The following is a 21925-nucleotide window of genomic DNA, read 5'->3' on the forward strand; positions in this document are numbered from 1 at the left end:
CATACTCCTCCATGGCCTTATCCTCCAAGACTGACAAAGGGCCAGCCACAAGAGGGGTATGGCACCAGGTTGAAGGTCAATTGCGCAATCATACGACCGGTGTGGAGACAAACTACCGGCTTGACCTTTGTCAAAGACATCGCTAAAATCGCGGTACTCCTCTGGCAGGGAGGAGAGTGAAGAGGTGCACAGGACTGTCGTGAGTGTGGTATGGAATCTTAATTAAGATCTCAGTGTTATTTTCAGTGCCTCCAACCTTACGGTAATTTTATAAATTTGGTTCCTACTGTCAGTGCACACCACAATTCTTTCCTGAGTTTGTTGATTTATGGGGTTTCCTACCAAAGTATAAAATATCTCAAAACATACTTAATAAGTAAATAATTTGGCTTTATTAAGTAGCGAGTATATTCATACAATTTCATACAGAACTCAATTTTCTGGTAATTGAGACTTCACACATACATTATCAAAACATCAGAATTGGTAGTGAGGAAAATAATACAATCACCCAGAGGAGTCAAAATTGGTCTGTTGGAAAAATATGTGTGTAAATTTACCCTTTATATTCAAGAACGCAATATTCCTTGTCGCTCAGGGGAGCAGTCCTTCAAATTTCTCCAGCCGGAAGAAATCCAAAGTATATCTCATCGAGTCAACAGAACAATATTGCCAATTTGAATTAATTATTAAGCCAACAGAGCTAAGAAGTTAAATGGGGTCATAAAACTTCCCTGGGGTCACAGAAATTTAAATTGATGTAAATATTTGCTTGAATTCCCTAAAACACGGTTATAATAATACACCCCCAGACAATCAATAAACATCAATGCTTAACCTCTAAAATATAATCCCTACCATTTTAAGAACAGAAATGAAATAAAATTTGTGTGGTCTGTATCTTACCAATCAGCTTAAAAGGGAAGATCTCCGCCAAAATCTAAGCACATCGAATGGCTTCCGTCATACAGTCCAGCAAGATGGGGAGTGGTTAAATATCAGCAGACTTCTTAATGTCAGGGGTGTATCTGGTGTGGGGTCTGTGGTCTCTTCCTTCTGGCCCTCTCGGCCTTTATCCCAATTTGGGACAATAAGCTCATAAAATTATCACAAGTCCAGCCCAGAAGGTTTGGCTCACTTTCCATTGGTGGGGATTTTTTTAATGATTTGCCAGATACCAAAGGTAATATTATCTTCAGCCACCGGGTGATGTCTGAGGGCCAAAAGTGTTTTCTAAACTTATTTTGTTAAAAGAAAATATGCTTTCTTATCATAATGAGTATCCATCTATATTTTGGGGATACGAATATCAGTCTATACTGTTTAGGGATCCCTAGTAATTGGTACATAATATAATCATTGAGTGTATATGTGATTAATTGGAATCATACAAAATGGATATTTATGTGAACAATGACAGGATTCCTGTATCTCCTATGTGGACCGATTTTCTTGCGACAACACATGTAATATGGGTATTTTCATATAGATGCGGTCATGGCTTCTATGTTTTTATCCTCATGAAGGATATCTAAACCCCATTTTTCATTCATCTTATGTTGACATCTCATATTCTTACTTCTAACATCACATGCATTTATAATACAACATGTATACAAGTTATCAATAATTTCTTTAAATATATTAGGATATGGCATTTGCATTGCTTATGATCATTATAACATATCTGTATATGTTTTACATTTTCAAACCATCTTTTTTCTCAGACATTTAGGTCACCTATTGTTCAGAGATTTTTCAGTTTCTGTGTGTCAGTTAGTGTAATATTAACTTGTCTCTTAGCCATTGTTCTAGGGAACAAGCCTGAGTCAACATTGTGGTTTGACTAGTAAAGCAGTATCGTCCCCTGACACAATGGGGCATATTTACCCAAGTTCTCCTTGAATTAAAAGTTTTGTAGCTTTTGGTCTTACCACCCCTCCTGGCTATTTGTCAATTTACTTTTTATCAGGTTTCTGTTTACCTGATCCCAACATAAGTTCTGTTTCTTTTCCTCCTTGCTTCACAACAGGGGTTGTATGAATTAGTTACTTAATTTTGTTGGGAGGGGAAGTGTTCTTTGGGAGTGTTAATTCAGGTTTTTTACAGTTTTAAAACCAAAATATGATATTTTGAGGTATCTCTGTTATGACACAATCCCCCTTTTGAATTCCGGGTATGTCATGGAAACGTGTCGGGGATTCACTTCATAACATGGCGAAAGTCAGAAGTTGGTTTGTAGTTTTTTTTTTTTTTTGAAGGGTTGGTAACTTGGTGTGTAGGGTATCGACAATTAAGGTTGTTGGTAACCTCCGCTAATGAGCCTCAAGATCGTTGGTAATTGTTTGTGGGTTTCTCGGAATACTTTTGTCAATTGGATGGTGAGAACCACTAACCATAGTATTAACAGTCCGATACAGATTAAAATCATTATATCTGTCAGTGGAAAATATGATCTGCTTTCTAATAAGATGTGGTCCTTCTCGGAATAGTCAAAAGCTTCAATTGACAGATTGTTCTTTTTTATAGACATCTGGAGGGTGTGGTTAGGCATATGTTCTAACAGGAATTTGAGGTCTGGGTTCATTGGTATGTCTTGATGTTGGAAGGCATCGACACTTTCAACTTCCCCTTCCCAGACTTTGGTTCCTATTGGACATAATGTGGTTTTCCCTATAGTGTTTCTCGCATTGGTTGGGACTTTGATAATAGATACGGTAGCGGGTAGAGCTATGACACGGCTCATGATTTGTTTTTCATAAAATATGCTCATGTTTTTTAACGGAGTGCTTACCAGCCATTCATCCTTCACGAGTATTTCCTGTACTTCTGAGGTATCTGTAGTCTTCCGCATTTGTACTTTGCATTGTTCGGAACCATGTTTTTCATACTCCATGCCACATAGGGCGTGGGTTGTGTCGTATACGAATGGGTTTCCATTACATTGGAAATTGATGTCCTTGAATCGTTGACATTCCTTCAAAAGGGCTATAGCGTATAAATCTGGCATCCATGGTTGATAGGCAATCAGGTCTGGGGTTTTGATTTGTACGTGTATATCATCCCTCCATGTTCCGACATTATGTATTGTTTTCATCTGTAAAATATTTTGAGGAGACGAAGGGTATGGCTCACAAGAAACATATTTTAATATCTTCTGGATTGATATATAGCGGACACAAAATAAAGGGGAATGTATCCGTGGGAGAGATCATTCATTCCATTCTGTATTTCATTAGCCTAATGTGTGGAATAGAATTGGTTCCTGGATGAATAGGTGTTCCCTTTTGAATAGTTTGTGACTCTGATGGAGGTCGATAGACTGGGTGATCAGTTCTGAATGCAAGTTGACAGTGACCACCGTGTCATTGATGATGGTGCGGAAATCGGTGAACTCAGTTTTTTGTGTTTCAAGTTCCTGGTGGATGGCTTAAATATTCATTTGTAAATTTTCAATTTCCGTTGCAAGAGTCTTTACGGAAACTGAATTAGCAGCAGATATGGTGGTGGACACTACAGCTCCGAGGACGGTGAAGATGAGTCCAGCTATCAGGATTCCCACGAACCTCTTAGGTCTAATATCCCCGAGGAAGGTCCTGGTCGGGCAATGGGGCTGGTCCGGCCTGGTATGGACAGCCATAGCAGAATACCAAGGACTTTCCATGTGGCGGTTTCCTGGGGTGGTCTCATGGTCTGGTTCCGTCTTTGGTATTTCTGGTCGCTATCATCTTCGATCGCGAGTTTGGATTGTGGCAGGGATATCATTCCTCTGATGTATATCCTGTAAAAGAAAACAAATAGACAGTTTGAGTATCACGTGGAGATGTGAAAAGAAAGATTTCATTCTCAGGTGATCTAACCCTCTTGGTTGACCTTGAAGGTATATGTTGCTGAGGGTCAGTCCTCCAGCAACTGTAATTGGGACTTGGGATGGCAAGCACGTAACTGATTGATGTGTACCCATCTCTCACTAATTTATCCATTCCGTGGAATATGCAGTTTATATGCCACGGGGGAGACTTTGTCCACTGTATTGAATGGACCTCTCCAGGACAGTAGGAATTTCCATTCTTTTACCTGGCTTCTTGTGACATTGTAGAGATATACCCTGTCCCCGATCTCATTTTCCTTTTTAGTGGTTTTGAGGTCATAATAGGTTTTAGCGCTAGTTGCTGCCCTTTCAAGGTTCTTTTGGGCAAATGAGAACGCATATTGTAAATGCTTCCGTAAATCTTCAATGTATTGGTGAGTTGTGGTGGCGTTGATTAAGTTATGATCGGTGGTGCAGGATAGGAGCTGTTGGGGCAGGACCATTCGCCTTCCGGTCATAAGTTCAAAGGGTGACATTTTTGTGACTGTATTCGGGGTTGCCCTTAATGCCATCAGGACTAAAGGAAGCTTCACATCTCAGTCCTTGCCTGTTTCCTTTACAAATTTCTTAAGTATGTTGACAATGGTCTGATTGTACCGTTCCACTCCACCACTAGAAGCAGGCCGATAGGCGATATGTAACTTTCTTTTTACCCCCAATATCTTCCACAATTTGGTCATTACTTCGCTAGTGAAATGAGCACCTCTATCAGATTCCACTCTCTGTGGAAGGCCAAAGCGTGAAAATATGTGATTTATCAAAAGGGCGGCACATGTGTCAGAGCTGTTATTCGGTTCGGGGATGCATTCAACATATTTGGTAAATAAACATGTTACGGTTATCATATATCGATTTCCCCGTGAAGATTTTGTTACAGGCCCAATGAAATCCATTTGAAGGTCTGACCAGGGCATGCATATCCCCCTTTTCTGAAGTGGTGCCCTATGGGTGGGCGAAGCCGGCTGAAATTGAGGACATATTAAACATCCCCGACAGTATTCTTTCACATCACGCAGCATATGAGGCCAGTAGGCGTAATCCTGGAGGATCTCATAGGTGATTTGTTCTCTGCGGTGCCCAGACATGGGAGTGTCATGGGCATGCTGTAGCATTAACCCTATGAATTTGAGGGGGACTACCCATTGTTGGATAACCCACTTGGAGGTGCGGATCAACAATCCCTGATGCAGCATGAACTGGGATTTTGATTTCATTATTATACGTAAGTCTTCCTTGCCAGGATACTTTTCTCGACTAAGGGGATCCTGGCTCGAACATTCCAAATGTTCATAAAACAAGCCAATTATTGGGTCTTCTTTTTGGGCTGTGATTAAATCTTCACTGGGGTTTTCATGACACCATTGCAAAACATTTGAATTATCGGTCCTCCTAGCTTGTTGCCTAGTAACGGTTTCTGACTGTACTGACCCTAAGAGATGATCTATATCTAGCAACTCACCTGTTATGGCCCCTTCTTTGGCTAGGGTGTCGGCCTGATCATTCCCTTCCTTCTCTTCACCTAGAACTTTGGAGTGGCTTTTGGTTTTCTTAAAATACAGGGTGATCTCATGTTCCCTTACCAAGTGGTCGATTTGACAAAACAACTTACCATGTTTTACAGGTTTATGGTTACTTTTTACCATGTTTTTCTGTTTCCATCGGGTGAGGTATTCAATAAAACTATTTCTGACATAATTTGAGTCGGTGATGATGGCAAATTCTTTAATGTGATAATTGATGGCCATCGCAACGGCTTTCAGGATGGCAGTGAGTTCCGCAACTTAGCTGCTTCTTGGTCCAAGTTTGTATCCCACAGAGATTGGGGCTACACCTTGGATCCATATGATCCCAATTCCAGGCACTAGTTGGAGCTGGTCTTTGTGATGATAGGCACAGCCATCTACAAAAACACGCGGCAATTGTTTACAGTATTTATCATCATAAACCTTGTATGGAGACAACATTTGTTCTTCTAAAAAGTCAGTGTCTGGGGTCCCTGCGCAGGGATCAGGAGCAGAGCAATCGTGCAGCTCAGCAAGGCCCTGGGCCACTGGACTTTTCTTGTTTTCTTGTTTTTATCGGATTTCCAGGGGCCACCCTTGTAGGGACAGAGTCCAGGCAGTGATGCGGCTATTTGACACATTTGTGTCCCTGATACGTTCACTCTGTAAATACTGTAAAGGCTGGTGTGCGGTCTCAACAATAATTCCTTCACCTTGAATGTAACTGCGGAAATTCTGTAATGCCCAGACAGTGGACAATAAAGCTTTTTCGCAGTCAGAAAACTTAGCCACGACTGAGGACAATGATTTGCTGGCATAAGCGATAATTTTATTGACATTTTCTTGTTTCTGATAAAGAACGGAACTCATACTTACCTGCGTGTGCCCCGTCTCAAGAAAAAAAGGTTTACCTCCTTCTGGATATGCTAGGCAGGGGGCTTGGGTGAGTCGTATCTTCAGTTTCTTCATAGCGTCTGTTAGTTCCTGGCCCCATGCCCACTCGGTGTCTTTCTTCAGCAGATGAAGTTATGGTTTGCTAATCTCAGCTAACTTACGCGAATAGTTCGCCAGTCCTAGAAACGATCTCAATTCTTTAGGATTAGTAGGGACCTTACAATTTAATACTGCCTCAACCTTCTTCTTTTGGGGGTTTAACCCTTCTGAGGTAATTTCGTGGCCTAGAAAGTTTACTCGGGTGCGGCACCATTGCGCTTTCTGAAGTGATAGTTTCACTCCGGCTGTCCTTAGCTGGCCCAAAATGTGTCGGAGTTCTGTGAGGTGTTTGGTCATGTCGGTACTTTTAATGAGGATGTCATCGACGTATGCCAATGTTCCTTGCTCCAAAGCATCTGGCATGGCCTTGTGCATGAAGACTGCAAATTCATGGCCAGAATTGATATAGTTGAAAGGCATACGGACCCAGCAGTATTGTTGGTTCCCAAAGCTGAATGCCAGTTTATATTGATCTTCTTCGTTGACTTTTATGGTCCAGTACCCCTGGGCACAGTCGAGGTGCTCAGGGGTATGACATGTAGACACGCTTTTTGATTTGTCGGAGATCAGCGCACAAGCGCCACTGTCCGTTGGGTTTTAAAACTCCCAGGATGGGTGATTGTATGAACTGTGGATGGGTCTAATTATACTCCGTTCGAGTAACTTCCTAATGATTTTAGAGAGAGACTCATAGGAGGCTAGCGGAAGTCTATATTGTTTTACAAATACCGGTGGGGCCTGAGGGTTAGTCTGGATTTTTGCGATGTGGAGATCAGTATTCCCACAATTGTAGGAATCCTGAGCAAAGATTTCCTGGAATTCAAAAAGAAGTTTGAGGCGCGATTGTCGCTCAAGATCATTGGTGCAAGCATCGGCTAGGGCTATGATCTCCTCGACTATCTCTTTAAATCCCGGAAAGCTTTCCGGTTTCCCTATCTCATAGGCCTCCTTCTAGTCTGGTCAGGTCATTTGGTGCGCGAGGTGTATTTTTCTCCCAATCAGGCCCCTTGGGGTACTCTTGTTCCTTGACTGGTTGTTCAAAGATGAGAGATGTTTCTTCAATTCTACAGGTACCAGCCTTAGAATCGAAGAGGTAAATGAACTCTATAGTGAATATGCCCTCGGGTGCAGAATTGAATGATTGTTCAATCAATTTCCCCTCAGATAAATATCCATCTGGTATGAGTCCAATCACTTGGTTGGTGACTCCAAACGTGTGATACCCCATCTCTACCGCCAGGCCAATAAGGGTGCCCTTGGGTAGGTTAAGGTCCTGATATGAGATGTTGTGTATGTAGACGGACATCATTGACTGATGTGTATTTATCAAGGGTGTGTGGGTAATTTTTATTCCCTCCTCTTGCATTCTCTGGGACAAGCACACTAATGCATCTGGTCCCTTCAGTTTTTGTCCCTTTTTTACGTTGATATGGAGTAGGAAATTTTTAATGTTCTTAGGGATGATAATTTCTCAAGCTACCTGAATCTCAACAGCATAGGGCATCTGTTGCTGGAACTTCAGGGCTGAGGTCATATCCAGATATCCCTCGGGGTCCCCCTTTAGTCGACTCCATAAGCAGTAATTTATCAGGTCAATTTGTGTTGCAAAACGATGCAATAGGTTGTTGCTAAGGTAAATTTGGGATTGTGGATTATCCAGCACTATGAACACGTGAGTAGTTGTCTTAATACCTATAGTGATATCTAAGAGGCATCTAGCGACTGAGTCATGGTCCTCAGAGTCATTGATGGTACCCATCATCCAATGTCTCTGAGGAGTGGAGAAGCATATCATTTCTTTGTCAGAAAGGTGGCTAACAAGGCCATGGCTCACAAAGCTATGCTCTTGTTTGAGATCAATTTTGGCATATTTTGACCTATTAAAACCATTTATCCAGATAGGTATAAAGAGGTCGTTGTTAACCCTTTCTATTTCTGTCAGGAACTGGGCGTGATTTCCCCCTTTCCTAGTTTTATCGTTTTGGTGGAAGGATATGGTCAGTATGTTATCCTGGAGGGAGATCTTTTATTTTATCTTGGGGAATTTTAAAAATATGTTCCTCTTTTCCTACTTCCAGGCCATGATTGTCAGGTTGGATGACCGTGACCTCGGGGAACTAACTATTCCTGAAGTGGATTTCTAGGGAACCAGGCCCTTCTTCCACCAGGCAGCAGTGTCGCCGGGACTGGGGAATTTGAAGTCTTTCATATTTAATCGGGGAGTTGACCTGTGACCACATCACTTGATTCACGCAATCAACAATTGTGTTGAGCCTCTTAAAGAGATCCATTCCAATGATCATGTGATGGTTTGGGAGATTTGCAATGATAACGGGGTGCCTGATTTCCTTATTGCCTAATTTTAGTTTAAGCCAGGCAGTACCCATGACTTGCAGTGGCTCTCCCCCCACCCCGATTAGTGAGCAATCAAAGCTCCTAAGTTTTGGTTTGCTGGGCATTGATTTTATTGCTTCATTAAATTGTTCCTGCGACAGTATGGTGGCTTGAGATCCCGTGTCCATCAAACCTAAAATAGGGTGATAACCAGCCTCATTTACCTTTTACAGTTATGAAATATCTTCCATCAGATTCACTCAACTCGCACATGAAATTAGCATGGTTGAAGATCTGTGGGCTTCCAAAAAATTTGCATTTGGCATTTATCTCACCGCTAGGGATGAGCCGAACACCCCCCTGTTCGGTTCGCACCAGAACTTGCGAACAGGCAAAAAATTTGTTCGAACACCGTTAAAGTCTATGGGACACGAACATGTATAATCAAAAATGCTAATTTTAAAGGCTTATATGCAAGGTATTGTAATAAGAAAGTGTTTGGGGACCTGGGTCCTGCCCCAGGGGACATGTATCAATGCAAAAAAAAGTTTTAAAAACTGCCGTTTTTTCGGGAGCAGTGATTTTAATAATGCTTAAAGTGAAACAATAAAAGTGTAATATTCCTTTAAATTTCATACCTGGGGGGTGTCTATAGTATGCCTGTAAAGGGGCGCATGTTTCCCGTGTTTAGAACAGTCTGACAGCAAAATGACATTTCAAAGGAAAAAGTCTTTTAAAACTATTGACCCTTCAGGTCTGGTATGGATTTTAAGGGGAACCCCGCGCCAAAATGAAAAAAAAAATTGGCGTGGGGTCCCCCCCAAAATCCATACCAGACCCTTATCCGAGCACGCAACCTGGCAGGCCGCAGGAAAAGAGGGGGGGACGAGAGAGCGCCCCCCCTCCCAAGAGACAGTTTTTGACAATTCCTTTATTTAAATGCTTCTTCTTTCTTCTATCTTCTTTCTTCTATCTTCTATCTTACTTCGGTTTTTCCATCTTCTTCTTCTTCTGGTTCTTCCGGTTCTTCTGGTTCTTCCTCCAGTGTTCTCGTCCAGCATCTCCTCCGTGGCATCTTCTTCTCTTCATCTTCTTCTCCGGGCCACTCCGCATCCATGATGGCATGGAGGGAGGCTCCCGCTGTGTGACACTTCTCCTCTTCTGACGGTTCTTAAATAACGGAGGGCGGGGCCACCCGGTGACCCCGCCCCCTCTGATGCACGGGGACTTGACAGGGACTTCCCTGTGGCATTCCCCGTGACGTCAGAGGGGGACGGGGTCACCGGGTGGCCCCGCCCTCTGTTATTTAAGAACCGTCAGAAGAGGAGAAGCATCACACAGCGGGAGCCTCCCTCCATGCCATCATGGATGCGGAGCGGCCCGGAGAAGAAGATGAAGAGAAGAAGACGCTGCGGAGAAGATGCCGGAAGAGAACACCAGAGGAAGAACCAGAAGAACCAGAAGAAGAAGAAGATGGAGGAAGAAACTAAAGGAAGATAGAAGAAAGAAGATAGAAGAAAGAAGAAGCATTTAAATAAAGGAATTGTCAAAAACTGTCTCTTGTCATTTTTAAAATTTTTTACAGTTTTTTTGTGCAATAGTAGGGGTACTTTTGTACCCCCTTACCATTTCACACAGGGGGGAGGGCCCGGATCTGGGGGTTCCCTTGTTAAAGGGGGCTTCCAGATTCCGATAAGCCCCCCGCCCGCAGACCCCCACAACCACCGGTCAAGGGTTGTGGGGATGAGGCATCAACATGGGGACAAGGTGTTTTGGGGGGCTACTCCAAAGCACCCTCCCAATGTTGAGGGCATGTGGCCTGGTACGGTTCAGGAGGGGGGGTGCTCTCTCGTCCCTCCTCTTTTCCTGCGGCCTGCCAGGTTGCGTGCTCTGAAAAGGGTCTGGTATGGATTTTTGGGGGGACCCCACGCCATTTTTTTTTTTCATTTTGGCATGGGGTTCCCCTTAAAATCCATACCAGACCTGAAGGGTCTGGTATAGATTTTGAGGGGGACCCCACGACGTTTTTTTTTTTATTTTGGCCGGGGTTCCCCTTAATACCCATACCAGACCTGAAGGGCCTGGTATGGAATTTAGGGGGACCCCCCACGTCAACTTTTTTTTAAATTTTGGTTCAAGGTTCCCCTGTGGGGAATTCCCATGCCGTTTTTATCAATGAACATTTATGTGTATTGTCGGACCGGCAATTCATTAACCACTTCAGCCCCGGAAGGATTTACCCCCTTCCTGACCAGAGCACTCTTTACAATTTGGCACTGCGTCGCTTTAACTGCTAATTGCGCGGTCATGCAATGCTGTACCCAAACGAAATTTGTGTCCTTTTCTTCCCACAAATAAAGCTTTCTTTTGATGGTATTTGATCACCTCTGCCGTTTTTATTTTTTTCGCTATACACGGAAAAAGATCGAAAATTTTGAAAAAAAATGATATTTTCTACTTTTTGTTCTAAAAAAAATCCAATAAACTCAATTTTAGTCATACATTTAGGCCAAAATGTATTCGGCCACATGTCTTTGGTAAAAAAAATGTCAATAAGTATATATTTATTGGTTTGCGCAAAAGTTATAGTGCCTACAAACTAGGGTACATTTTCTGGAATTTACACAGCCTTTAATTTATGACTGCCTATGTCGTTTCTTGAGGTGCTAAAATGGCAGGGCAGTACAAAACCCCCACAAATGACCCCATTTTGGAAACTAGACACCCCAAGGAAATTGCTGAGAGGCATGTGGAGCCCATTGAATATTCATTTTTTTTGTCCCAAGTGATTGAATAATGACAAAAAAAAAAAAAATTACAAAAAGTTGTCACTAATTGATATATTGCTCACACAGGCCATGGGCATATGTGGAATTGCACCCCAAAATACATTTAGCTTCTTCTCCTGAGTATGGGGATACCACATGTGTGGAACTTTTTAGGAGCCTAGCCGCGTACGGGGCCCCGAAAACCAAGCACTGCCTTCAGGATTTCTAAGGGTGTAAATTTTTGATTTCACTCTTCACTGCCTATCACAGTTTCGGAGGCCATGGAATGCCCAGGTGGCACAAACCCCCCCCAAATTACCCCATTTTGGAAAGTAGACACCCCAAGCTATTTGCTGAGAGGCATGGTGAGTATTTTGCAGCTCTCATTTGTTTTTGAAAATGAAGAAAGACAAGAAAAATTTTTTTTTTTTTTTTTTTTTTTAATTTCATAACTTTGTGACAAAAAGTGAGGTCTGCAAAATACTCACTATACCGCTCAGCAAATAGCTTGGGGTGTTTACTTTTCAAAATGGGGTCATTTGGGGGGGTTTTGTGCCACCTGGGCATTCCATGGCCTCCGAAACTGTGATAGGCAGTGAAGAGTGAAATCAAAAATTTACGCCCTTAGAAAGCCTGAAGGCGGTGTTTGGTTTTCGGGGGTCCCGTGCGCGGCTAGGCTCCCAAAAAGTCCCACACATGTGGTATCCCCATACTCAGGAGAAGCAACAGAATGTATTTTGGGGTGTAATTTCACATATTCCCATGGCATGTTTGAGCAATATATCATTTAGTGACAACTTTGTGCAAAAAAAAAAATAAATTTGTCTCTTTCCCGCAACTTGTGTCACAATATAAAATATTCCATGGACTCGACATGCCTCTCAGCAAATAGCTTGGGGTGTCTACTTTCCAAAATGGGGTCATTTGGGGGGGTTTGAACTGTCCTGGCATTTTATGCACAACATTTAGAAGCTTATGTCACACATCACCCACTCTTCTAACCACTTGAAGACAAAGCCCTTTCTGACACTTTTTGATTACATGAAAAAATTATTTTTTTTTGCAAGAAAATTACTTTGAACCCCCAAACATTATATATTTTTTTAAAGCAAATGCCCTACAGATTAAAATGGTGGGTGTTTCATTTTTTTTTTCACACAGTATTTGCGCAGCGATTTTTCAAACACATTTTTTGGGGAAAAAACACACTTTTTAAAATTTTAATGCACTAAAACACACTATATTGCCCAAATGTTTGATGAAATAAAAAAGATGATCTTAGGCCGAGTACATGGATACCAAACATGACATGCTTTATAATTGCGCACAAACGTGCAGTGGCAACAAAATAAATACATTTTTAAAAGCCTTTAAAAGCCTTTACAGGTTACCACTTTAGATTTACAGAGGAGGTCTACTGCTAAAATTACTGCCCTCGATCTGACTTTCGCGGTGATACCTCACATGCATGGTGCATTTGCTGTTTACATTTGACGCCAGACCGACGCTTGCGTTCGCCTTAGCGCGAGAGCAGGGGGGACAGAGGTGCCTTTTTTTTTTTTTTTTTTTTTTTCTTTATTATTTTTTTGCTTTTTTATCTTATTTTTAAACTGTTCCTTTCATTTTTTTTTTTTTTTTTTAATCATTTTTATTGTTATCTCAGGGAATTTAAATATCCCCTATGATAGCAATAGGTAGTGACAGGTACTCTTTTTTGAAAAAATTGGGGTCTATTAGACCCTAGATTTCTTCTCTGCCCTCAAAGCATCTGACCACACCAAGATCGGTGTGATAAAATGCTTCCCCAATTTCCCAATGGCGCTATTTACATCCGGCGAAATCTAAGTCATAAAATGCTTGTAGCTTCCAGTTTCTCAGGTCATAGAGATGTTTGGAGCCACTCTGGTCTCTGATCAGCTCTATGGTCAGCTGGCTGAATCACCGGCTGCATTCTCAGGTTCCCTGTTGAGACAGGAGAGCCAGAGAAAAACACGGAAGGCGGGGGGAGGGGCATTCCCTCCCACTGCTTGTAAAAGCAGTCTAGAGGCTAATTAGCCACTAGGATTGCTTTTACATGAAAGCCGACCGCTGGCTGAAAAGAATGATACCAAGATGATACCTAAACCTGCAGGCATCATTCTGGTATAACCACTCAAAGTCGTGAATGGCATACCTGAAGACAAAAAAATGGTTAACAATAAAGCACAGTAAACGGTAAAGTATAAAAAATTGCATACCTGAAAAGCAAACATGATAAAACATAATAACAATAAAACATTGCAGAATAGAATACAGTAAAAAAGAGCAGAACAATAGAGAGAGAATAGAGAGAGAGAGAACAATGAAACAACAACTATTTTTTTTTTATTTTATATTTGTGTTTTTTTTTTTTTGTTTTTTTTTTTTTACACTTTTTTTGTAACTGTAACTTTTATAACTGTAACCGGTTCCAGGTTCGGGTCTCTCAAAATGCGATGGCATCTTGGGAGACCCTGTGAAAGTGTACCTAGTCTGTGGAATGCTGTACCCTACGCTAATACTCAACTAGTGAATGGTAGCGTTCAAAACATTCATCAATGTAAAGACCAGGATTGTCAGGACAGGAGGGACAATAATAGCGGGTGTCACGTCTATATCCGCGCTTGCTGCAGACACAACATCTTTTTTGGGGTGGTTAGTTGGGTAGGGGTACTCGGGAGGACATAAAGAAAATGAATCTCATGCAGTCGACTGATTTGGTTGGGATTGTGAATGGGGGAAGTACGGGTGCTGCAGAAGCGGTGGGTTCCCAATTAGGATTGGCGAATGCAGCAGGAAGGGTATTATGGGCAGGACGGGCTTGTGTTTGTCTTCTTGGTGGCAGTGGGACACTACTTGTGCTTGCCACCTCACCAGCTTGAACTGCACTTATGGGACTCGCCACGTCACCAAGTGTTACTGCAGTGCTGGTTTGACTACGACCGGGGTGTACTAGGCCGCTGGTGCTTGCCAGTTCAATAAAAAGCTACCAAAAAACCTGTTAGCGATCGCAGGGATCAGGTCTGACTCTGAGAACGCTGCAGTTATGTGTTTAGTGTTTTGTAAGTGTCAGTGATTGATCGATACTGCACTTGGGTGGGCTGGGCTGGGCCGGGCGGAGGGGCAAAACGCAGATGCTAGCAGGTATCTGGGCTGATCCCGCTAACACTGCATTTTTGGGAACCCTAAACTGCTGGGGACGCTAGTATAGATCTGATCGGATCAGATATTGATCCGTTCAGATACTATACCACTAAGGGAGGTGTACGGTGCGTGCGTGGGTGTTAGCGCTACTGGCACTAACCTGACGCTGCTTGGGGCTGGTGCTTGCCAGTTCACCAAAATGCTACCAAAAAAACTGTTAGCGATCGCAGGGATCAGGCCTGACTCTGCGAACGCTGCAGTTATGCATTTAGTGTTTTGTAAGTGACAGCGATCGATCGATACTGCACTTGGGTGGGCTGGGCTGGGCCAGGCGGAGGGGGCAAAACGCAGGTGCTAGCAGGTATCTGGGCTGATCCCGCTAACACTGCATTTTTGGGAACCCTAAACTGCTGGGGACGCTAGTATAGATCTGAGCGGATCAGATATTGATCCGTTCAGATACTATACCACTAAGGGAGGCGTATGCTGCGTGCGTGGGTGTTAGCGGTACTGGCGCTAATCTGACGCTGCCTGGGGCGACGCATATCACCGCCGGGCGATCAGGGGGCTAAACCTTTATTCGTTAGTAAACGGCGGGTGCCCTGACACTATAAAAAATAAACTAACTAACCAGCGTCACCCGTATCAGTGGTGAAAGGGTTAACTAGGGGGCAATCAAGGGGTTAAAACATTTATTAGATAGTATATGGGGGTCCCTGTTGCTATAAATCGCTGACGGCGAACCTAAATATTTACGTCCCTAACTAGCGTCACCAGCGACACTAATACAGCGATCAGAAAAATGATTGCTTAGCGACACTGGCGACGGGGGGTGATCAAGGGGTTAAAACTTTATTGGGGGGGTTAGGGGAGTACCCTAGACCTAAAGGGGGCTAACCCTAACTGTCCTAACACAGTAACTGTCACAAACTGACACCATGCAGTAATCAGAAAAAAAAACAAAAACAAAAAAAAAACCTGCTTGGTGTTAGTGTGACAGAGAGGGGGGTGGGGTGATTGGGGGGTAATTGGGGGGGATCGGGGGTGTAATGTGTGCCTGGCATGTTCTACTGTGTGTGTGTGTTGTGCACTCACATTACAGTCTTCTCTCCTCGGCGCCGGAACGCAAAATGCCGAGCCGAGGAGAGATGACATAATTTCCTCTGCCTCTGTGTACAATACAGAGGCAGGGAAATGATTTGATTGGCCAGGAGCGATCGCGAGGAGGGGGCCACGAATGGATGGCCTCCCCCTCACCACCGATCGCTGGGGAGGATTTGCTGACCGCCGCAGGCACCAGGGGGGGTCCGATCGGACCCCCCACCCGCGGGCAGGCAAGGACGTACCTGTAAGTCCTTTTGCCTGCCCGTGCCGCTCTGAGGACGTATATAGTCGTGCGGCGGTCGGCAACTGGTTAATAGCCGCAAGCAGTTTTAAATGACTTTTTTTTCCTTTGAAATGTCATTTTGCTGTCAGACTGTTCTAAACACAGGAAACATGCGCCCCTTTACAGGCATACTATAGACACCCCCCAGGCATGAAATTTAAAGGAATATTACACTTTTATTGTTTCACTTTAAGCATTATTAAAATCACTGCTCCCGAAAAAACGGCCATTTTTAAAACTTTTTTTGCATTGATCCATGTCTCCTGGAGCAGGACCCAGGTCCCTAAACACTTTTTATGACAATACCATGCATATAAGCCTTTAAAATTAGCACTTTTGATTTCTCCCATAGACTTTTAAAGGGTGTTCTGCGGCTTTCGAATTTGCCGCGAACACCCCAAATTGCCGAATAGCTGATGTTTGAGTCGACTCGAACTCGAAGCTCATCCCTACTCACCGCATGTCACAGCTTCTTTGTTCTTATGATTCCTGCGGAATGGCCTGCGGGGCCTACTTGAGACGGTAGCACAGGGAGTGGGAGGCATCCCGCCCGATTGGTCGCTTACACTGCCTCTCAGGGGCTCAGTTTCCTTAGAAGGGTTGGAAGGATACTGAAAAACAGGAGCAGAATTAACAACCCCACCCTGATTGCCCCCTTTTAAGGGTATGTCAGGGGTGTGTTGTGGGTCTCCTGTCATCGCACCCAAAGTTGTTCCCTGCAGGAGGATTGTCTGGGGTTCTAAGCATTCTGTGACCCTGGGTTGGCCATAGGAGCAGCCCCTAAAAAAGACGGGTTGGTAATTGATCAGGTGTGTCATTTGTTCGCACATCTGATTAATTTTTGCCTCTACCTGCTCGAGTCGCCGGCCCAGGGTATCTTGGCGATATACCCGATTTTGTCTGAACCGGTTGCGTTCGGGGCGGGACTGTAGTGACGCATCAGATTCATTGCCACTCCTCGGGTCTTGGTGCTGTGGCCTTTCTCTTGGGGGTCCCTGTGGTTCTCTTTGATTTTGGGGAATTTGAGGAGCTACCCCAGCCCTGGGATGATTGACCTGTTCCTGATTGGGAGGTGTCCTGCGATTATCAGGATTCTCATTAGAATTTGGATCTCTTATAAAGTTTGGGTCTCTGTAGTAACCAGGGTGGCCGTGAAAGTTTGGATTTCTATTAAAGCGCGGGTACCCTTGAAAATTGGGGTCTCTGTTAAAATTTTGGTTTCTGACATAGTTGGGGTCCTTATTATAGTAGGGGTACCTAGTGGCAGTGGGACCTCGATTCCAATTTGATTGTTGGCTGTTCTGGGATCCCTGCAGATAACCCCTCTGGCTATTTCTGTACCTGGGGTCCCTTTCACCCTCACTACCATAACCTGGCAACCTTTGTCTGTCCTCCATCATCTGTTGTGGTTGGGGTGGAACTCCGGGAGACCCCGTGGGTTTCCCATTTCGGACTACCTCAGTATATGACTTCCTCTCTGTCTGTAGCTCATGAGGTTGTGGGTTCACAGTAGTGGCTGCTATGCCATGGTAAACATCTGACAAAAATCCTATGCCGTATTGAAGCCATATTTCGGGATTTGGCACTTTGTGGAGTTCTCCCAATTCAGGATTATCCCATAGGGGCGTATGAGAGTGCGTAGGCGGTAACTTGAGTTTGTGTTTTACCACTTCCCATACCCTACAGTAATGGTATAACATTCCTTTCCTGTTATCTATTTTATTAGGGCCTAGAAAAAGAACCTGGAAGGGGTGTGAGGTTCGACGTCCCCGTGGAGCACAAAGCTGGGATAAACAACGCTTTTTGTCATGTTTATCTAGGTGGAAAAACTGGGACAGTTGCGCTGCCAGGTAATAAAGGTTAAAATCCGGCAGAGCCGCATCCCCCAATTCTGTCGGGTTTTTCAACGTTTGCCAGGATAGTTTGTGACGGCCCGATCCCCAGACAAATGAGTTAAGAATAGCCTCAATGGATTTAAATATTCGCAAGGGTAAGTAGATCGGGGCATGCCACAACACATATAAGAATTTAGGAAGAAGGACCATTTTAATTAGGTTAACTCGACCCATCACCCCTAGGGGTAGCTTGGCCCATATCTGTGTTTTGCGTTTCAGTACTGCTATTAGGGGTTCTAAGTTGAGGCGGACATAATCTTCTGGTGATCGGGTTATCACTATCCCTAGGTATGTCATCTCGCTGACCCTAAGAAGTGGGGAATTGGATTATTCTCTGGTAGGCACGCTGACATCTATCAGGAGGATCTGGGATTTATCCCAGTTAATTTTCAATCCTGAGTAATTGCCGAAATTTTGAATGACTTCTAGGGCCAATTGTAAAGACGTGCCTGAGTCTGCGAGGTATAATAGCATATCATCAGCATATAGGCTGATCTTTTCCAGCAAATTATCGCGAGTGAGTCCTATAACGCCTGGGTGAGCTCTAAGGGATGCGGCGAGAGGCTCCACCGCCAGGGCATACAAAAGGGGAGAAAGTGGGCACCCCTGCCGAGTGCCCCTGGAGAGAGGAAACGGCTCCGAGATCTTTCCGTTGACCAAGATCCTGGCGCATGGACTCTGATATAATAGTCAGATCCATTTAATAAAGCGGGGTCCGAACCCAAATTTTGTGAGGCACTCCCACAAATACGTCCACTCAACAGAGTCAAACGCCTTTGCGGCGTCTAAGGACACCACCACCCTAGAGCCCATGGTGTCATGCTCAGCTTGGACGTTCATATAAAGCCTGCGTAGATTATATGCCGTGTTTTTAGCTGGCATAAAACCGGTTTGGTCCGGATGAATTAGTGAAAGGATCACCGTATTTAAGCGAAGCGCCAGGATCTTGGCCAGTATTTTTACATCTAGTTGGAGGAGGGAAATCGGGCGATAAGACTCCGGGAGCTCTGGGTTTTTTCCTGGCTTGGGTATCAACACTATATTGGCTTCGCGCATAGACGGGGGGGAGGGTCTCAGATTTAAATATATAAGAGAATAGTTCACATAGTTTGGGAGTCAACACCTCACTATACGTTTTATAGAACTCTAGAGGCAATCCGTCAGACCCGGAGCTTTTGAAGTATTGAGCAGTGAAATTGCCTTGGTGATTTCGCTTTCGTTAATGGGGGCCTATAGTTGATCTATCTGGAGTTGAGTGAGGTGGGGGAGCTCTATATTGGATAGCAGAGTCGCTATCGCCTCCACAGAGGCATCCGCATTGGATGAGTAAAAGGATGTGTAGAATTCGCGGAATTCCCCAGCAACTTCATCAGGATCAGTCAACACCCCACCGGCCGCAGCCTGAAGGGCCACTACCGTGGGAGGTCTGTGATCCAGATGTGCTAAATATGCCAGGAGTCGACCCGCCCGCTCTCCACATTCATAGTGTCTTTGCTTATTGTAAAAGATTTTCCTGTCAGCTTTTTCAAAATATAAGTTGTTCACTATTCTTGCTTGTAATTTTAATTGGTCTGCTGTTAGTGCGGAGGGGTCATTTGTGAAGTTATTTTCTGCCTCCACCAGGGAATGTTCTGCCTGTGTAAGAATCTTGGAGGAAGTTTTGCGATATCGGGAGATGCGTTGCGATAAAATCATTCGGGCATGAGCTTTAAAAGTGTCCCATATAATCTCGGGGGGTGCTGTGCCCTTGTTTGTGTGAAAAAAAACTCCCATTCACTGGCTACCTCCTCCAGGTCAGGGACAACCGTTAGCCAAAACGGATTTAGCTTCCAGCTGTATGTCCGGGGGGGAGCATCAATTCTAAGCATAATCCAATATGGGGCATGATCAGACAGGATACGTGGGTTAAATCCTACCTTGTTAAGTAGGGGAGTGAGAGTACCAGAAATAAAAATGAGGTCGATACGCGACATGGTGTTGTGGGATGCGGAGAAACAGGAGTATGCCTTGTCTGATGGGTTACAGTGTCTCCACGTGTCTGTAAGGGCCAGGTCTGTTATCATCTTACTGAACCTAGTATGTGGCTGGGCGATACCATCTTGAGGCGCCGTTGACATATGGTCTAACTCCCTGTTCATTATGTTGTTGAAATCACCCAGCCACAACACAGGAACTGTGGGGAATTGAGACATGTACACTATCCCCTCGTGTATGGCACTTAATTAAAAGGGAGGTGGTATATAAAATGCCATAATTAACAGTTCTAGCCCATTCACCTTAGCATGCAAAAATAAAAATCTACCCTGCGGGTCGGATCTAAGAGCAAGAAGCACGAATTGTACAGTTTTGGCCACAAGTATGGCTACACCTCTGGAGTTAGCGGAGTATGGGGCCTGGTATAGCCATCCCACCCAGGGTTTCTTAAGTGTCGTTTGAAGTTGCCCCGTGAGGTGAGTCTCAACGAGCACCGCAATGTCCACATGTTGGGACTTGAGATATGCCATTACTGCGTTGCGTTTGGGCTTGGCCCTGAGACCTCTCACGTTCCAGGTCAAACATTTAATATCTAACATGGTTTTATTGTTTTATGTTTACATACCATATAACCAGTTACTATGACATTAACATCGTTCCCACATGCAACAAAGACCCCGCTCCCCCTCCCCTCCCTCTCTTTTAAATATATAGGGCCGAGTAAATGGGAAAGCCGGACTGGCCGCATGTGGGGGCCTTTGATATATTGCTTGGAGTGCATGGGCATTATAGTAGGAAGTGGACACCACGAACCAATACCTTTCAATATGAAATATTTTAACCAAACATTAACACAAACATAGCAGCCTAATATAAGCTGCATTAACACTCTGGCATACCCGGGTAAGCAATGAATCCATTTAGATATACATGCAGTTTGCTGATGCCGGGCGTGCCAGGGAAACTTCACTTGTGCCCTAAGGCAACTGTTGCTAAGAAAAAACAAAAAATGAGAACACGCGGGATCCAGCCGGATATCAGCGGCTAGGGGGACGATACTTCCCTGTAAGGCAAGCAAAAGCATCAGGAGCCATTGCACCGAACTGGGGGATAGTTCCATATTCCCCATTGCGAGTGTCTTACCGGGTAACCGCTTGCCACTAACAGTAGAACTTGTGAGGAATACTAACTGTGTCTCTGGCAGATTCCTGAGCAGGCCCTATTCATGTGGAGGCTCACGCAAGTCCTGTGGGTATTTATAGTGGCAAACATGCCCATATAGCACCAAAAGGTTCGTCTTGACCACATCCACGGGCGACAGGAAACAGATAGTCCTGAAGTAGGGGGAGTGCGGGTGTAACCGAGCCAAACACAGGGACATTATTGTAGATAGCGTGTATTTTTATAAGAGTACCTGTAGGATGGTAAATTCGCAGGTTTAAGGAAGATGTGTAGTTGTTGCAGGTCCTATTCCCTCCTTTGCTGGACATCAAGTGGGGGTTTCAGGCAGGGTCACGACGCGAAGTTTCCTTGTTTTCAAGCCATGTAAAGACAGCTTCAGGCGTGTCAAAGAAGTGTGCCCTGTCTTCTCCAACAACTCGTAGCCGCGCTGGGAAAAGCATTGCATAGGAGTAATGGCGGATTCGTAGTTGGCGTTTTGCTTCTGTAAACAGGGCCCTCTTCTTCTGGACCTCCGCCGAGAAGTCCGGGAATACTTTAATCTCCACATTCTTGAAGGGTATGTTACCCTTTGTTCTGGTCAGACGCAGTACAGCGTCTCGATCACGGAAGTTGAGCAGTTTAGCAATAAATGTCCTCGGCGGAGCGCCCTGAGGGGGAGGTTTAGCCGCAAGCCTGTGTGCCCTTTCAACCACAAAGGAGGTGGAGAACTCAGCTCTCCTGAATGTATCGATCAGCAATTTCTCTAGAAATGAGGGGGGGTCAGAGCCTTCTGATCCCTCAGGCAGGCTTATAAACCGCAAGTTACACCTTCTCAGGCGATTTTCCATGTCGTCCTGCTTGACCAGCACCATGTTAAG

The sequence above is a fragment of the Aquarana catesbeiana genome, linkage group LG02 (assembly GCF_042186555.1).
Source record: "Aquarana catesbeiana isolate 2022-GZ linkage group LG02, ASM4218655v1, whole genome shotgun sequence".
In the NCBI taxonomy this organism is placed as follows: Eukaryota; Metazoa; Chordata; class Amphibia; order Anura; family Ranidae; genus Aquarana; species Aquarana catesbeiana.